At 39.3% G+C, this 16,505-nt stretch overlaps 1 protein-coding gene across 10 annotated transcripts in view; it reads right to left on the bottom strand.

Moving 5' to 3' along the window:
* Positions 1–16,505, bottom strand: part of LOC126871324 (DNA N6-methyl adenine demethylase-like) — a 146,128-nt gene that overhangs the window by 35,557 nt on the left and 94,066 nt on the right. Inside the window, exon 1 of one of the 10 annotated variants that reach the window (XM_050629984.1) lies at positions 12,905–13,040. The exons of 8 other annotated variants lie outside the window; for them this stretch is intronic. The gene's annotated coding sequence lies outside the window, so the exon portion shown is untranslated. One more of the 10 variants, XM_050629982.1, reaches the window with a different exon arrangement.

Here is a 16,505-nt window from a genome sequence, read left to right on the forward strand (position 1 = left end):
TTGTTTATTCGTTGCGGGCACAGGTTGCCGCAACCGCGACGCGGCCAGCCCCGTCATAAATGTAAATTGAATTCCGTCGCATAAATTTCCACCGTGCGGCGTACCCAATAAATTCACCGCCCGATACAATCAGTAATATTCTGTAACATCGTCGCCGATCGGATTACGAAACTCTTTCCGCGCTGATCGAACAAGTGCCCTTGGAACCCTGTTGACTCTTGGACGAGGAACCATCCTTCGCTCATTATCCGTGAAACTGTTATTATACGTCAAATAATATTATAGGTAAGTAAGGGTATTATAAGTCGACCATGAGTTGCAAGAAAATGGGTTCGTAGGAAGTTAATCGAGTACAAATATCTGAATTTTTGAATACTCAAATTGTTGAATTTAAAAAAACTTTAATATTCAAAAATATGGAACTGCCAAGCGGTTAAATTTGTTAACAATTACGTTTCGAGTTCCCGAATTTTCACATTTCGATGAAATCCGATTACATCGCGATCGAGCTGTTAAATTTGTAAATCATCGGCTTCTTCATATTAGCAAATTATCGTATCGTTAAATTTTTGATCTGTCAAGCTTCGAACGTTCGAAATTTTGGAATTTGCAAATTCTCCAATTTAAAAACCATATCAATTCGTTGTAGATTATTGATCTGACTAATGAATCGATAGATGAAACTTTCTTATGTTCAAATTAACACTTGAACTTAAGTTACTTTGTTTGATCTGTCAAGCTTCGAACGTTCGAAATTTTGGAATTTTCAAATTCTCCAATTTAAAAACCATATCAATTCGTTGTAGATTATTGATCTGACTAATGAATCGATAGATGAAACTTTCTTATGTTCAAGTCAACACTTGAACTTAAGACGCTCTTAAAACGAAAGTGAAATTGCGATATATAAATACCGATAAAAAGAAATAAAAATAGAGATAGAAAATAGAAGGCCACGGCAGAGTCGTTCTTTACCTAAGAAATGTTATTCACGTAGCTTTTCGCTCGAAGATATGTTAAATACCACCTATGCACCTGTACGATCTGAGACGTGTTCTGTGTCAGGACAACAGCCTTGCAGAACGGTTTGAAATTACCAATCACTTATTGCGGTTCGATTTTCCGCGCTACCTGGCCGGCATCGCTGGAATCGTGACGCGTTACGCCGTCACGTGTGTGCATATACACTGTATACTTTATAAATAGACAAGGTCTCGGGCCCACGCTAAGCCCACGGCTAGAGAGTGCGTTCGCTTGAACGGCGATCGTCTGGTCGCACTCGTTGAGATATATTTCGTCCCGGTTTCTGTCCTACTCGACTTCTTGTGTTTCTCTTACTCTTCAGCCAGAGTGACAGAGGATTCCAGCTGTAACACGTGCCGCGAGAACGATGCCGCTTCCGTTCATGGATCGCCTGGAATATCGTTGCTCCAACGGAAACGTGACTTGCAAGGGCCGACTGACTGCCAATTACAATCTGCTCGACTATGTTACGAGAGATCGGGTTTCTGTTAATCGGTCTACGAGCTATTCTTTAGTCAATATCGATTAACTCAATTTTCTCTAGAATTTTTTCGATTAAAATATTTGTTGTCTCTATTTATTGAGCTTTGAGATTGTTTTCGTTTCAGGAAGGATTTTAATCATTTAATGCAATAAAATAGCAATACCTGTATTTTATAAAGAATACGTAGTATATCTATTTGCATCGTAAGTTGTTTCTTTTTTTATTATAAAGCATGTAATCCTTTTGATTAATCTCTTAACGTGTACGCCCGTGAGATTATGCTGGCGTGTACATTGGTAGAAACGTGCAATTGGTGTTAGATACACCGGTAGAGTGAATACACTCGCTTCGTGGTGATTTGGTCAACATTATCGAACCGAAACTATAATATTTTATGCTTGGATAACTGTATGAATTGTATCGTTAGCATAGTATATTACTTATAAATCTGAACAAAATTTTAGCGTTAGATTGTAACGGGTATCCAAAATTTCTCCCAAAAATTATATCTGTCAAATCTAGCTAACTTAATTATATAAAATAATTTTACGGATAATATAATCCAAGAGTCAAAAAATCCTTCGCCGAAACCTAAAGTTAAACGTATTTCTCGATCACAAAGGTTCATTTCCTTTTATAAATCCTTTATAAACTGTTCAAGCATCCAAGTTCTCTGCTCCGTTGAGTTTCTCTATTATCGAAGACACTCGATGTTTAAAGAAATCGACGACGAAAAGACCTCTCGGGAAGGGAAACCAGCTATGAAAAACCTTGCGTTGGCCGTCGTGGTGTTCAGTGTTCATAGTCAATAACCTCCTCCAACTTTCCAAGGTTACCCCCTTCAAGGTTTCATAAATCGTTTATCTTCGAGTGGGCATCGGAGCTCAGCTCCGTACGCGAATAATGGAAAGTCAAAATTTATCAATGCCTAGACTCTTCGTACGGTGCGAAAAGTGATACCGATATCACGGGAAACGGAGCTGTATCGCGTTACCTCGGTTTTATGGAATATCGTTCGGCGTGGTTTGATCCGCACGATCGAACTTCCATTGGAACGGTGCTTTCAATCGAAATACGTGAGCTATCTTAGAGTGGAATTTAAAATTTCATCGAATTCGGAATTTACATGATGCACGTAATAAAATAACAAATAGGATAAAATTCCATTTGAATTCATCTCTGAAGCTAATGCTACTAAATGAGAAAATTATTACACTTAACGGATATATAATATATTTTGACTATATCTTAACTATACAGTTACTATGCGGTTGAATAACACGTACGAGCGGGCATAAGCTGATTCCTTACGAGAAAATAAAAAGAAAATATAGAAGAACATTATTTTATATGACGCTTTGCTTTCGAAAAAATCGAACGTGAAAATTTATCAAGTATACTTGAACATGGCTAATGCTGAACGGGAACAAATAATCGACAGGAGGTTATTTTACGTGTGAAAACAAATCGAAAATGTAGAGCAAAATCTTTCCACAAGATGCTTTGTTTCTGAGAAAGATAAATATGGAAATTTATTATTAAATAGCGTAGTAGGTCAATTCTTAACAAAAGAGGTTCAAACTCCATTTTCTTGAAAATGAGGCCTTAAACGGGAATTTTATTCCACGTTTTTGACTTATTTTTGCACGTAGAATAATCCTCCGTTGATCGTTACTCATACCATGCCGATAATTAGCTAAATTCATGATATAACCGATAAATTTTGAAAATTGATTTTCTCGAGAACGGAGCCTCGTATGAAACATTTTTATTCCACATTTTCTTCTTATTTTTTCATAAGAAATCGCCTTATATCTGCTTGTACACGTTACTGTTGCCCCCTATATTGTAATATGTATAATAATTTTAAAAACAGTTGCATAAATGAAAATTATCAAATTCCTTTGTTTCTACAAGTTTGCATACCATCTTTTTGCCGTCAATTGCCAAAGAAGGCTTTCCTATCCGTTCGAGAACAATACTAAATGTTCCCGTTCTCGAGCAGAATGCTCGTTAATGCACGGTAGAATGAGTCACGTAATGATTCGACTTGAGGTCGGTCACTTAATTATTCCGAATGATTTCGCGAACACCAAAAACGTGCGTGAACTCATTCCTCCTTTCCACCGCTCTACGAAATGAAACGTTCGCTGACGAGACATTTCATTGTACGGTTTGAAATATCAAAATGCAGAGAATCCTGGTATATTCGTATCTCTCGTCAGACGTTGGACTTTTGCATTTGTATCGAACTATCAGGTCTCTCGGTTTCTTGGCTGGCTTATTTATTATTCGCGACCATGGCTTGAAAGAAAAAGAAACGAGCATAATGGCCAGCCGGGACCGTGGCATCGTATTTTACAGACACACGCGTACACATGTGAATCTGTGAAAAGTTGTAGAAGCTTGCAAGATCTCCGAGCGCTCATCGATCGTCGTGGAAAATGAGTTTCGCGATGCCACTAACGACGTCGACGATGGTTACGCTCGTAAACCTGGAGGAACATCCACGCGAGTCGCAACATCCCGCCACGATTTTATTGTTCTCCTGGTGTGTACACGTGTCATTGATCGTGTCGTTAAAAACGCGTCGAACACGGCCATCTTCCACCGTAATGTAATTTGCTGTGATTATAATCGGCAGTCTCGTTTCGAGAGAAAACGACTCGATGGGAAACTCGTACGGTAGCTAGCTATAAATTCTCGGCCCAATTAAAAGTTTCCGATTGTAATATCTCGCGTTTAAAAGAGAGACAAGCGTGTTTTACACGGACCTAACTGTAAAAGAGGAAATTCCGGTGCTGGATGTCGGAGTACTAATTTATAGTAAAACGATGTGGTCTGCTGTCGTGGGCTTTTTCGAGAAGAATAAATTGGTTAAATTCATATTCCTTTGAAATGAAATATTCCGCTAACACTGTGCACACGACTTGACAAAATTTCATTCGTATTCCACTTTAAAGCGAATTTTTCTTTTTTCTTTTGCAAAATATTTTGAACGTGTCACTTAGAAACCGATTGCGTAACATAGTATAGACTTCGATAAGTATCTTGGAATTTTTTCAAGTGCTTTGAAAACCTAGAATGGTAAAAGAATTAGGTGAACATAAACTACCTAGTTGTCGCACGAAGGACCAAGAGATTGAAAATTGATGTGATTGTAATTTGGAAAATTGATTGATTGATCTGGATTCTTCGATATTACGTTCTTTGCACAAAGAACAGTATTCCGTATTCTACTCTGAAGATATATCGCGGATGAAAATAGCATTTAGAAACTACTATTAACAATGCACAAACTTCATGCTCAGATTTCCAACAAAGTTGATAGGATATTACGTTCCATAAATTTAATTAAACCAGCACAGACCACCAGTCCATTGGTTAGTTATATTCGTCTCTAAACGTTCCCTTTGCGATCAGCGATTCCATATCACGAAATTCCACATGGTGAATTCGACCAAATAATTCCAGAAAATATTTAACAGGATTCCACTCAGGGAATTCCATATAACTATCACATATTACAATACACGTAATTCACGCATCTATTAGATCATAAATAAATGTTACATGTATAATCAAGAATAATATGGAGTAGGTAAATGTATTCTATTTAGTTCCCAAAATGTTTAGAAATTCCAAAATGTTTTATATAACGTACACGATATATACATAAAAATTTACTATAGTGGCTGTTCAAATACTTTCGTGAGTCACTGTAGAGTATCTTCTGGTGACAGGCCACACACTCGACCGACAATTTTCAATCGGTGTCGATCGAACGAGAAGAAGGTAGATTGGCGAGCCACTTCAAAGAGTCGCGTCGAGTCTTTTTCCACAGGAAAAGAACCCCGGCCAGGATTCATTTTTCTAACGGAGCGAGGCGGTACCAGGAGCGCATTTGCATCTCTCTGTCCGCGAGCTCATTTTTCCGACTATCTCGTCGGAAATAAATCTGCCCTGAGCCATGGAACAGGCCACAGCCGGTAATAAAAAAAAAAAGAAGAGCGAAGAGAAAAAAGAAAAGAAGGAGAGGGAAGGAGAAGAGGGAAGAAAAAAAAAGGCGAACGACGTTCTCCCTTTATCTGCGCCACGTAGCGCGGCTTTTTAATGACGGGCATAAGTAAAAGCGCATCCTGGCCTTAACGACTGAAACTGAGCACGGAAATTCATTAAGAAGAGAGGTCGAGATTCAATGATCCAAGAGTCCATGAATTTCGTGGATCATGGACTTCACGCCTGTTTTCCTTGTTTCTTCCATTTCTTCGAAATCGTTCTCGTTTCATCGAATCACTCTGTCGCCATTCATTCGAATTTTAATACTTATCGTGATAAGAATTATCATGATTAGTTAATCGCTTCTATTTTAAACTTGCGATCCTCCAACTTTCACGGGTCGATTTTAATCATGCATAGCAATGTTAACTATCTCGTTCCTGCCTTACAGATAAAAAATTTATTTAAGAATACAAGGCCATAATCGGACTTACAATGATCTAAGGAATGTAGGTTAAATTTATTACTTTTGCTACATTTAGAAATTTCTTGTCGATCGTAGATATGCCGACTAATTACAATCCTAAGTTTGTGAAATAAGGAAAGACAGAATTCTTGCTACGTAATTTACAGATTTATGAATGTTACTGTTTCAACAGTGTCAGGATTATGTATCGCATCGATTGTACAGAAAAATATCAACCTGGAAGATAAGTTTTACTATCATAGGATACAGTTTGTAACTGGTCATGTAACATTTACCTCATTGCTCCAATACTAATCAACGTATTCCAAAGAGTAAAAGCGAAACCATTATATCAGATGTTAGATAAAATCGGCACACGTAGGTCGATCATGACTCAGAAAGCGAAACTTGGACGTTCTATTTCGATCAGGTTATTTAACGTTCTTATCTGATCTCGTATATATTTGGATTTATCTTTGGACAATTATTTAATGTAGCATTCATAACACGATTAATATTATTTAATCTCATAAATTTCCTATATCGTAGGAAGAGAGGAAAGAGAAAGAGAGTGAGAGAAGAAGAAAGGAAGAATAAAGGTTTGGTTTCTGCTACATAAATATTTCTTACAATTTTAAGTCGTGCAGAATAATTATCTTGTTTGTGATTTATAAAATTTCTTATCTTATTGTCAAACTTGTGACTGTGTGTTGTGTAAAAGATACTATTAGCATTGATAAAATTTTCTTTATAAAATTAGTTCAATTACGCAACTCAATAAAATTGCTATAATTTAAGAATCTTCTCTCTTTAACATATCACTACATAAAATACGTTATATTACATTTGCATCTGCAAAAACTCAAACTATTAATGTAATATCGTGATATAATGTGTTTACAAAGAGTGGACAATAGAGATGTTAATCAGACAGAAAAAGACGATTGTTGTTCAACCTGAACTATTCACGCCAAACGCACAGAAAACAGCGCAATCCACACTCTCTCGGCAACGCCACTCGCAACCTCTGTCTCCGCTCAGCTCGCACTCTGCTTCTCGACTCGCACTCTCTGCTTTTCGACTAACGCTCTGGCCGTTGCCGCATTCTGTTGTCTTTTTCCTAGGCCCACCGCACACGTGTTCTGCAGGCGCTCGTGGCTAGGGTCACGTAGGTCTTTTCCACGAAACTATGCACTTGAAAAGACCGATGACACATTGATGGGCCCGATGACGCCTCGGCTCTCGCGACATTGTTCATAGTTCGCCCGATATTTCTTAGGCCTTTCGTCCACGATACTACATTAATTTGTATAATTGTATAAAAAAGTTTCTAACCAAGAAATAATTCTTAAATAGCGTTTGACAAGATGAAAATCAGTTCGCACTGTATGGTGTTTCCACCCTTGAAACGTCCTCAAGACAATATCGAGCTGATATTCCCCGTCTGAAAGACAAACTCGTTTCAAACGTCATCGTAATTCCCGCGGAAGCATCGGGATCGTGCATACGTGCCTGTCCCAGTATCTATCCGGGCCACGGACAGAATTTACGAGCGAGTTATACGAGCGACGTGGCTTTATATCATTACTCCCACCAATACTCGCCTCTTTTATTACCGATTCCGCCGGAAGTTTAGCCGTCCAGGTACACGCATAAGCCACAAACGTAACTACCAACTATTTTCTTCTTTTATTCGCTGTTTAAACGCGGCCGGCTTGAATACGCTTCACGGATTCTTCACGAAGAAACGAAAACCATTTCTCCCGAATGTAATAAGAAAAAGAGGAAAAAGAAGAAAGAAAAGATTTAGAGAAAAACGATGGATGCGTTTTACGGATGGAGAAATGACGGCGATGATGATGGTTCTTTTAAAACATCAATCATCGATCAGAGAAGCGGACGAGGGTTTAGATCTTGCGTGGCTGATTCGACCTTTTCGAAAATGGCCCAGGGGTAAAGACCACCTGGACCGAGCCGTCTACTTATACCAGGCCAGTTGTTAGGGTCGCGATTTACCCTCGAATCGTGGGGGCTATACAACGTGCACGGCACACCACGTGCTCGAACACGTGGCCGTTTATTGCCACTGATAAATCCTACTTTTGATTAGCCACCGTCTGTTCTCATTACTACACACATCATCGATTACATTTTTCCGATCCTTTGCAGGAGTTCTCATTAACGAGATTTTCATTCGTGTTCTTGTTCCATTTGATTACGCTTCTTAATGAACCGCCGTGTTATGTACGAGTCGGTATTATGGGAAGGAAAAACGAGATAAATGGAAGTTTAATGAATGGTTGGGATGATTAATCTGAATCCTAAGTTAGGTCGCATTATGCGGAGATGAGGAGATAGCTAAAAAAGTATAGCACTGTTGAACCACGTCCAGATTAATAAACTATTTGAATTCAAAGGAGTTGAAATGAAAGATTTGATTAATGAGAACAAGCGTAGAAATTTGAGAGGATATTTCAAGTCGAATTAGAAGTTAAACTTAAATTAGAAATTCTACTGATCAAGTGGTTTCAAATAAAAATTCCTCGGACCTATCGCTATAATTGTCTGAAAGAATGTAAACCTATCTATTATAACAGTCAAACAGTCTTATAATTATATCAAACTTACAGTCAAAACGTTGCCTTAAAAATAAAACGAACATGATAAGAAGCCCGCTTTAAGTTTTACACTGTGTCCATTAAAAATTTTCTATTTTCTCCAAGACGCAAAACTGGATCCTGTTACAAAAAAAAAGGTCGTCAGTAAATATAGAACGATTCCATATCGATTTCAAGGGACATCAATTAAATCACATTTGCGTGCACCACCAAGGATAGGCAATCGTTATCGCGACAAATAACGAAGGGTACCGTAAGCGACGTTTAACGAGCTACGCTCGTTTCTTCCCCTTATCAGAATCGCGATAAATGTCCGTAATAAGCTCTTATCATCAATCACTCTGACAGCCTGATAACTCACTCCCATTCACAGAGATACCCGTTCCCGCGTCTTTCTTAACCATTTAACGCTTTATGTTTTCCAACTGCGTCTACATAACGAAACTCGATACGTTTAGCAACCATCATTCTGGTCGATAAAAGATCAACTACTAGTTGCATCTTATCACGTACTTAAGAATTCTATGCTTGAGAATTTCAGAACTTCTTTTTATGACAAAAACGTCATATACTCAACTTAAGAATTTTTGTATAACGTAGTTGTACTCGAGAATGGTCGCGTGCCATGTTTTCCAGTAAACGTGACCATCGTTCGGAAGAATCTCTCTTCTTAGGCTTGTGTCTCGCCCAAAAGACGATCACGGTTCATGATTCGGCCGTGGAATTCTCGGCTTCATTCATTCGAACCGGTTATTTCTAGGAAAGAGGAGGTTGAATGAAAATCTGTCAACCCACGTGGCGAAACGCGTGGCCAATGACCGCTTCCGACCTCGACGGCTTGTCTTCCGTCCATCTCTAAACCAAACGATTCGGTGACTAAACTCGTACGAAATCCAAGTGCTTCTTTTTTGCAATATGGTCGATTGATTGAGAAGGAAGAAAATTGGTCGATATGGTAATCGGTGACGTGTTATATTTACATTGGAACTATTGACGATTAAAATACGAAGTAGAGACTCGTAGACGTTGTAGAAATCAAAATAGTTAAAGTGAAAGATATATGACGAAATATATAATGCAAAACGAGGGTCAAGTTTTCAATCTTAATTACTGAAAATTCTCAATGCGAGAATTGATTGTAAATATCAATAAATAAATAAATAAATAAAAAAGGTTTTAATCTTCTTACAAAAGGTCATACAAATGTCAAAAAATATATTATTATAAAATTGATAATTTTTGTGGTTGTTTTAACTAACCTGATAGTCTCATTGTAAAAGGTAAAGGTGATTGGAATGTTCTCTTTGTGACAAACGGGCTCCTCGAATTGATTCCAGCATTTATTCACGACCGATTGCAAATTCCACTCGCGTAAAACAATCACCTATATGGTATGCTGACCATTTGCACTCTAACGAGTTTTACGATATCGCCAATTTGCAGTTTCTGCAGCTCTTTTTTTTAAATCAAAAGTTTCGTTTTGAGAAGGGAAGACCTATAAATGTCTGAATATTTATTTATACAGCAGTCTTCTTTTCTTATCCATTCCTCTATCGTTAAAGACAGAACTAAATTATCAATGTGTATGTGCTATAACGATGGTTGTAAAATACAAAGGATCAAGATTAAATTTAATTTCTCTTGGACCTAATCTAAATTCATGGAAAATTTAAAAAACCCTAAGAATCAATTCCTGTCTTTTTCCGATCATAATTTCCTGATAAAATAACAGTCAATTTCCGAGTGTTCACTCGCAAGGAATCACAAATTAAAACAGAGAAAGATAGATTTTGCTTAATTTTTCTCTAACCTAACCCAGAAGATTCAGCTACCAAATTCACAAAAACTTAGAAACAAAATCTTGAAGAATAATTTCCACGTCTTTTATAACCGATCACAAGTCTCTATCTTCTAAAGTTATTCATATAAAAAAATTGCCTTTAGCCTTCCGTTACGTTGTCTTGAATTTATTACGCGATGAATAAATGATCCTTGCATCTCGAGATGACTATCTTATGCTTTGATGACGGTTCACGAGCACTGGCTGATAGGTATCGTTATTTATTTTACAGCTAACAGGATTAGTTTCTAATCTCGTTGCCCTTTTTTTCCATCGGATTCCACGTGATCGGTTCCAAAGTCACGAAGGAAGAATCGATGCCTCGAAGCTCGATGTCTCCGACGAATAGCTAGCGCATAGGACACACAACGCTTGACCTGAATTCCACCAGTACATGATAGACGAATGATTGCGTAACAGTAACACACGCGTGCTTTGTGGACTCGCTTTTTCGTGCTTCGCGTTGGTCCTTGAGAGAAAAAACGGGGAAAGAGAAGGAAGAAACGAGAGAAAAGAGTTGGACGAATCTCCACCGAACGAACGTCTACCACTTGGCGGTTGTTTGCAAGAGGTGTTCTTCTCTGATCAAACTATGTTAATATGTTGTACAAGAACAAATAAAAAAAGGAATGTTATATAAGTAGATCGAAGCTTTGTTAACAGTTAGAATAAAAATTACGGTTACAATGGTAGAAGACGAGAATATATTTTCGATCAACATAATCACTAGCTATTAATACTCCATTACAGTGTGTTCACTGTTCCTGGCAATAGATATACGGCTGATAGTAATAAGAGACTTATTTTATTATATGAAATTCACTTCGATTTTGCATCAGCTTAATGAGTCGACAAAGAATTCTTTGATGTGTATTATTCTGTATTATTATATTCATTGTCCGTTTTAATTTTCGCTTGATATATTTTTCCTTTCAATGATTTCATTTGAACGAACCATTAAGAAAATCCTTAGTCTCATTTTCATCATGCGTTCTAATTCAGGTTCAATATACTTTTTATTTCAATATTTTTCATACATAAAAGTGTAATGGTTCTAGATCTGATAATTTTCGAAACTAAAACGATCAGATAAAACACACTAAAGAATTGTAGTTGGAAAAAATATTGGAGCACCCTGTATAATTTTACTGTCTTCGTAACATATACGAACATGCGTTTCACGGAGGACCAACGGGATGTTCGGAACATCGTATACGCTGATGGATCGTTTAGGTTTGTTGTATGCTGCTTTTTTCGCGGGCTCACGATAGTGTGCGTCAGAGACGATTAAACTCGAAGATTGGCTGACGAAAACTCGTTTAAACTGTGACAGTTGGTTTTAATCGTGCTCTAAAAACAAACTGTCAATAGAATGAGGAAGATTTGGTATTTTTAATATTTTACCTTCGCAGCGTTGAATGTCTGTGGTAGTTGAAAGCGCGCGCATGAGGTTTCCTTCGATGGAAGCGATAGAAAAGAACGACAGAAAAGATGGAAAAGATAAAAGACGTTGAAACCTTTCACGGCGTAATAAAATTACGAAGAATTCAGAACGGTTAACTTAAAGAATAATTATTCTTTAAGTCCTTCGACATTAAAAATACGTATTTTTAGCCTTTCGTAACTGATAAAATTTAATAATAGCACATTCTATATAATACGATTTAATATGTAAAGTAGTACACTTTCTAAGGCTAAGCCGTGAAGTCGTTCGATTAATTAAATTGAAAAATTGAAGGGAATTAGTTTTGCTTTCGATCGATCACAATGTACCGAAGCGTTGGTATAATATGATCAAGAAAAAGCATCGTGCACTATGCATGCGTCCATAAAGGTTTATCGCTTGTCTGCAATCTCTCTAGGTTGCCTTGAGGGTCCAAGGACTTCAATTGAAACCATACAAAATACGTAGTACGTTCGCGAGTATACCGGTTCGCGAAGTTTGCAACGATCTCCGCGGGACTTGAGAATCGACTGGACACACGGTTCCTCCAATATAAAGAGCGGGAAACTCACTCTGCGTCTTCCTGTGGACCACGTCTGCAACTGCGTTCTTTACCATAAATTCCACTTCGAAATCTCTTCTCTTTTCCTATCACGTCGTCGCTCCGATTCTCTTCACGCACAATAAAGAGACAACACAGTGAGCCAACACTGAATCACTCGAAGAAAAGGATTGTTTTTTTTTGTACACGAAAAGAAGAAAAAAGAAGCAACACGCGTCGCGACACCGGAATTTCAATCTCGAAGAATCACTGCGCGAGTCTCTAGCGGAGGCGTATTTATCGCGTGTAATCGCGCGGCTCGGCTTCCCGGCGAATGCTTCTCGCTCGTGCAACAACCGTGAACACACCGTGCAACATGCACGACACACAGAGAAAGAGCCGATAGGGAAGGAGACAGCAGCAGAGTGGGAGAGAGGAAAAGAAAGATAGAGAGAGTCTCGTGTGCGATCCTCCGAACGGAGCTCTCACCGTGCACTGACTGCTCCGCTCCGCTTGCTCGCTACCGTCAATAAGATCGATCGAGTCCACTACTCGCGAGAGATCACACTAGACGCGCAGCGATCCGCCGAAAAACTCCCGTGGGACGCTTCTCCGCCCTCTGCAGCCCTCCTCGCCTATTCTCCCTCCCTGCTGTCCCTCGTTCCTTCTCACTCGCGCCTCCCCCTCCCCCTCTGATGCTCTCCCCTCCTCTTCTCTTCGCCGCGGTCTCTGGCTTCTTCTCCCTCGCCTCCCTCGCACCCCCCCACTCAACCCCCACCAACAGTGCACTGCTCTGTGTGCTTCGTAAGTACGTGTATGCGCAGTCTGTGTAGACGTTTATACATATAAAGTAGTATACTCTCCCTGTTCCCCCCTTTATTCCCCCTTTGGCCGGTTGTCTCTTTCTTGTTCTCGTGTCGCTGTCCTTCCCCTTTTACGGTGTTCTTTTTCTTTCCTTCGACGGGAGAGGTTATCCTTTTCGCTCTAATCGTGGGCGCGCTATCACGAATTCCGGCGGCCGGCGACACCGGCTACGTGAACTCGACACTGGTCCCGCGGTGTCATAACATTGGTAACAGCCTGTCGCTGGCTATTAAAAGCACGTACAACGTTGGGTGGCAGTTATCACGAGCGTGATACGCGGCCCGTTTGCACACGCCACACCCCGGAACCACGAGGATGAAGGAAGGTAGCAAGCAAGAGAGCGTCACGGTGACAGCCTGATCTCCCCGTAGTTTTCGAGAGTGCGACGCGATCCTGTCTCTTGGGAACTTGTTTAGCTTCTACTGCTTTTAAAATTGCCGCTCTTTTTCGCCATACGTTGCCCCTTCTGTTTCTCACTCGATCCATCGATCGATCTACAGATCTATTTTAGTTTTTGGAGATCCTTTCGTTTTATCTATTCCTCGTATTCGTTTCGCTTTCGATATCATTTCCCTGTTGTGATATTTTTTCTGCAAAAAATAAACGGTAAACAAGAGATAGAGATCGATGTATTGAGGTAACGTTCGTTGGCTCATACTGTCGTTCGAAGTCAGGCTATAGCAGCGCGTCAAGTGCGCGCCTCCGCGCTGTTTCAGTGTTCCAACTCGTCACTCGTCGCTCGGAACCGTTCGTGCCTTTCCGTGTCGCTCCGCTTTCGCGCTTCCTCCCTCTTTCTCTCTTCGTATTTCCATTCCTCTTTTCTTCCCTCCTAAGCCCCCCCAACATCTCCCCCTTCATCACTGTTTTCCTTCGTTTTCGTCTCGTTTTGTCTTCGTTTCGTTTCTCCTCCTGTATTCCCTTCTCCCTAACCCGAGTTGATTCTCCTACGCGTTTCTATACGTCTCTCTCTCTTCCTCCCACTTTTCTCTGCCCCCCGCCTCTTTCGTTGCTTCTGTCTCCCCTACTTGGTCCCCATACGGAGTCCTACCAATCGTACACCAACGTGGAGAACTCTAGCGATGGAAACGATACCCTCGCAAACTGTATCGATACGCTACCGTGGAAGCCCCTCGCTTTTCCATTAAAGTACAGGAAGTACTATGCAGTACTTCTCTCCATGATATCCTATTCTCGTTTTTACACATAGATCTCACACTTTCTTCTGTTGAAACCTTGGAATAAATACCCCATACTGCGTGGCGTGTAGGAAAATCATTGTAATAGTCTCTATCGCTTTGAAAGGTGGCTAATTAAATCAAGGTTTAATAATATGTATACAGTATCAGAATAGCGTACTATATGGTTGAGAAAAGCATTCGAAAAATTTGAAAGAGCTGGGGGACTCAGAAAAATGATGACGAACACCGAGGAATAGATAAGAAAAAGAACCTTCCCCCCTTAGGCATGTCATCTATCTTAAAACTCGGTAAAACTGAAAGATAACATGGAAATCGTAGGTCGACTTCAAGTGTTATTACATTACTCGACAGGCTTGTAATATTAATATTTAAAATATACAGCATACAAATCATCTTAATTAATATCTAACTATACAGTGTATGAGATTATTAAAGATCGAGTATCTAGTTAATGCACCAAACATTTTTATATTTTTTTTCACTTAAGTTGTAACTACTTACAAGTTCCTTAATCTAATTTCAACTTCTTTTCATAAAGAAAAATATGTTTAACTGCCAATGGAATTAATTCCATCGCTAGCTATCGCTACTGTTCCACCCCCGCCTCCCACTTTTTGTTTCTTCCGATACATATCCCTGGTAGAGTCAGGTAGCCCCCTTGAACCTCCAACCCCTTTCGTTCCCCCACCTGTGCAGTCACCACCACTTAGGATTCTCTCTGCCTTCGTCATTGCTACGGTTTTTCCATCTCTGTCGTTGGCATCGTCGTTGCAGACGCCACGACGACCACCAGCAGGTAGCCATAGCAATCCTCGCGACAAAAGCCACCACTTTCGATTCGAATTCTTTTCGATGGTTACGGTCGATTGCTCGTATCACTACGAAAGCATACAATTTTTTGATCCCAGCCTTTAGACACCTTTTGTCTCGTCCGAGCTTTTCATCTTTTCGCTTTTTATTTTATCTTCTGTACTTTGGGTTCGTCTATTTTTCTTTTCCCCATCAGTTCTAGAACGGATACATTTTTTACTCTGTTCGTAATTAATGAATCTGTTAACTAGAAACTCCTATTTCCTTTAAAAACACGCTAGGCTATTTTATGTTGAAAAAGCTTTTTTACACCTGTTAAATCTTCAAATTAACAAAGATGAACCAATATCGGTTTCAATTCTCACGCGATACATATAATTTGTAATATGTAAAAAGTATTTATAAATAAAGAAAGAGATTAGTAAACTAATGCCGAGTTAACTTGTCATGTCTGATTAACAGAGACATTTTACATAACAAATTCTTTACTTATAGAATTCAAAAGATTAGAAAGAATTTCTATAGATTTCTTCTAATTAAAATTCAATATTCTCGACACTGTGCATACACGTATGGCTACACGTTGAAAAAAGAAGAGGAATAAAAGTTGGACCAAAGCTCGTGTATACCGCGACCGGTTAACCGGTGAATCAGGCCGCTGGCCGCCGTGGCGCGGCGTGAGCAAATAAAAAGCGACCAGGGCGAGAGACCTCTCCCTTTCACGACATCGATATTTTAATTGTTCCAGCTCGTCAAGGCGACTCGCTTGCATCAGCGATCGTGTGCCATAACACTCAATTAGCTGTGTAACTTTCCTGCGTTCCCCTTCCACGCCTCATCGATTCGCGTTGCGATTTCCCGACGCTCTATTGGTCTCTTCAACAACGTTTCCTTGCATATTTTCTCAAAACGAGAAAAAAGATTTAAACAACATCACGTTAACTTACAAGCTGTTCTATAATTGTTGATAGAATTAATCCATGTACACTCGATTTTCTCTGAAACTTTCCAAACTTCGAATGAACAAACGTTGCTTTGAACTATTGATTATCTTTTTGCGTGAGGAATTATTTTTTTCCCGATTATATAATAATTTACGTTATCAGGCTAGTAAGTTCGAAATGAGGTAGAAGGTTAAAGCTACGATGGAGTAGAACGAAGCAACTAATCGCAGTTCGAATTCGAATTCGAAAAGCGTGGCTCACGATAGATACGGA

Source organism: Bombus huntii, chromosome 11, assembly GCF_024542735.1.
Source record: "Bombus huntii isolate Logan2020A chromosome 11, iyBomHunt1.1, whole genome shotgun sequence".
In the NCBI taxonomy this organism is placed as follows: Eukaryota; Metazoa; Arthropoda; class Insecta; order Hymenoptera; family Apidae; genus Bombus; species Bombus huntii.